This window comes from Limulus polyphemus, unplaced genomic scaffold (assembly GCF_000517525.1).
Source record: "Limulus polyphemus unplaced genomic scaffold, Limulus_polyphemus-2.1.2 Scaffold9380, whole genome shotgun sequence".
Lineage (NCBI taxonomy): Eukaryota > Metazoa > Arthropoda > Merostomata > Xiphosura > Limulidae > Limulus > Limulus polyphemus.
The window spans coordinates 1-3,239 of NW_013674990.1; positions in this window are offsets into that span (position 1 = coordinate 1).

A 3,239-nucleotide genomic window follows, 5' to 3' on the forward strand; every position below is an offset into this window, starting at 1 on the left:
TGTTAAACATTTGGTGCATCAAAAATATTAATCTCATTGGTTGGCTACTTGTTTTATTTGGTGTCAGTTGATTATTATGAGATGTAATACACTAACCATGAAGGGTTTTAAAGACCTTTTATGACCCTTCTTACCCTGTAAATCATTGGTTGGGTACTTGTTTTATTTGGTGTCAGTTGATTATTATGAGATGTAATACACTAACCATGAAGGGTTTTAAAGACCTTTTATGACCCTTCTTACCCTGTAAATCTTTGGTTGGGTACTTGTTTTATTTGGTGTCAGTTGATTATTATGAGATGTAATTCACTAACCATGAAGGGTTTTAAAGACCTTTTATGACCCATCTTACCCTGTAAATTAGTTGGTAAATTGGTTCAGTGAGTGCTATTTATAAATCAAATAAAAGATGCACTGTGATTGTTTTCCGTATTATAAGCTTCTGTGAGAATACAGCAGTTTTTCAAAATTATGTAAGAAACTGATTAGTTAGCTCCATGCTCCGTGGAGTTAAACATAACTTCTGTGTGTGAAAATTATGAATTTGGTTATAAGAAAATTATGAAGTCAAAAAATAAAGAGGAAAAAGCTACTGGAAAAGTAGAAGCATCAATGATAAAAAACAAAAGAATCATTATTAAATTAAGGCTATATTTCTTTTTATCTCTTTCACTTCAGAAACATAGGGATAATTTGTTTTAAGTTGTAATGCATTATTATTTTGAAGTTATTCTTTTTGGGGCTTATATTTTGCCTTGAATGTCTCGATGTAGCCATATTTAGAGTGACTTTTGTTCTACTCTGTCTCATTTTGTTGTTTTTTTGCAATGCAAAGCCTCTAATAAGAAACCACCTAAGGAAGTATTGAGTAACAAAATTAGTGTGATTCAGAATTTCTGTTTTTCCTTCGCTTTCAGGACAGGCTTTTCTATTTGTATAAAGAATATCTCAGTAGTTTGAGGTTCAACCTGTCATTTACTCTTATTTCTATAACAGTTTGATGTTCTGCTTTTATTGCATATTCTGCAATATTAGTTTTATTTTAGAAATGGTGTCATTGTCTGTATGTTGAATAATGTGCCAAATTATGATAAAAATGCTAGTAATTAACACAAGATTATATACTGTTTAGGGTGATGTTTCTTATCTATTTTGTACGTATTTTTAATAACTTGTTTACCCTTACCTGCAGGAATTACTAAGCTGTTGAAATAGAAGTCAAAACAAGAAATGGTGTTTGGTTTCTTGCAAATATCATTAAGCATTGTATAACATGAGTTTTATATTATTAATATTTTTTTATTTAATATCAATTTCCTCTATATTTCTGGTGTAGCACATTTACTTTCTGATGCTGTAATAAATTAACGTATTCAACATAATTATCATACAGGAGTATAATACTTTTGTATATAGTTTAATGCACATGTCACTATTTTCAGGACCAAATTTATAAAAGAAATCGGCAACATTCTGAATAGAGACCTTTTTTTAAATAAATATCTGATTATGATTGAAAAAAAATTTATGATATAAAACTTAATTTTGATAGGAAAGATGCTTGAATGTTAAATGTAAATGTTCTAAATATAAACATGCCAGTAGGTGAATGTTATTTCACGTGTTTGTTTTCTTGCAAATGTAAGAAGCACAATTTAAGCTTAGTTATAGATCTTTTTAATGTCTAATAAAAACTATTGATAGTCAGTCCTGGCTATAATGAGTGTCACATGGGATAAATTCTTCTGGTAGCTAACGAGCAAATTTCTTCAAAAATACAACTGTTATTGAGCAGCATCGGAAATAATGTTTGCGAGTATATTTTTGTGAGAAAAAAGTAGCCGAGAATTAAAAGTTTTTGCCAAATAACTGCAGGTTTTACTTTAATTTTGAAGGGAATCCTAAGACTATATGAATCTCAATTTGGATTTGTTTTTCTCTTATCATATAGTTATTTATTCAAAACGTACACATTATTTTTTATTTTAGACTACGATTCACACTTTTAATTATGGGTGGTTCCATAATTGTGTCAAATCTAACGTTTTGTGATATATTACTAACTTGTATACCACCAGAGAATAACTGTAATTTGTCTATTGGATCTTTTAGCAGTGGGATAAATGTTAACGTTTGACTGATTCAAATTTGTACAATTAGCATGCACAAGATAAACAATCTTGGATGGCAATATGCGTAAAGAGTTATACAAGAAGAATGCAATGCAGTTCCCTGTACTTTAGATTCTATGTGTATCCTTTTAAATTTAGTCAATTGTTTTTTTAATATTCATCTTTCCTTTTAATTTGTATATTTAAACCATAAACGGATTACATGTCCTATTATGAGATTGTTTTCCAATCAGATAAATGTGTAAAGTCTGGTCTTACGAGCGTTATAAAAGTTGCCATCATTTCAAATGTTTTTGTGTACAGCATTTCAATCTATCTTGTTTTACAGAACTTATACAGCATTAAAAATACATTCATTTTGTCGATAAAAGCAATTACGAAACCCGTGTTCACTCGGTGATTTCTAAAGGTATTTCTGTTTGCTGAATTACAATATCCAAGCAACATAGTGTTCATAGTTGATCACATATACCCTCTTTATTGGTAGGATGTAAAGTAGTTGAGAAAAGTAGAAAATGTATCGTCAGAAGCGTGTGTGTGTGTAAAAATATAATGTTAACAAATCTAGGTTGTTGTGGTGGTGGATTGTTAGTGGCCAACTGACCTGCTCTTTGTTTTTAGTCCCCAGTGTGAGAAAACTAATGCTCACTGAATGTAAACCTAGGTTAATTGTAAGGAAAATATGCACATGTATTTTGAAATGATATCTAATGAGATATGTTGTTTTTGAAATATGTAAATTGTTATTTGTGCAATAAATTGTGCAAGTGTTATGATTTTAAGTTAGGAATGAGTTAAACGGTAAATGCTTAATTTAAATTATGTTTAATCAGTCTACATAGAGTGTAATTCTATCTGTGCCAAAATAAATACAGTATTGAATTGTTGTGTGCGTTGTGAAAATATTTTAACTTAAACACGAGATACATAATGGTTTCAAATTCGATGACGAGGAACCCACTTTGAGACTAATGACGGTTGGAGACGGCTTGAATGGGTAATGAAGAAAAAACTTTAAGTTTAACATAACAGCAAAATGTACAACGTTTCGACAAGGTTTTGTCATCATCAGGTGATTTTTTTCATCAGGTGTCATCTGATGATGAC